This window comes from Arachis ipaensis, chromosome B01 (genome assembly GCF_000816755.2).
Source record: "Arachis ipaensis cultivar K30076 chromosome B01, Araip1.1, whole genome shotgun sequence".
In the NCBI taxonomy this organism is placed as follows: domain Eukaryota; kingdom Viridiplantae; phylum Streptophyta; class Magnoliopsida; order Fabales; family Fabaceae; genus Arachis; species Arachis ipaensis.
The window spans coordinates 132,565,722-132,566,027 of record NC_029785.2 but is presented as its reverse complement, the minus strand read 5'-3'; positions in this window follow the sequence as shown (position 1 = coordinate 132,566,027).

Here is a 306-nt window from a genome sequence, read left to right as displayed (position 1 = left end):
TATACCAATTTTACTTCATATTAACGTATTATATAATTTCATCCATCATATAAAAAATAATTAGTGGCTAAATTAGTGTAGTTATTGGTTGAAGTTAAAATCTTTATGTTATGGACTATACAGATTAAAATTGTATAAAGAAAATTAAATTTTTTTTATAATTATTTTTTATTATTTTATTAATATTCAAAATATAGGTCCTAATATTTTCAATTTCTCTTTTATCACATAAAAAAAATCTATAAACTTACATCTTTATCATATAATTTACTTTATGTTATTGATTCGGCCACCTTTTCTTTGGTT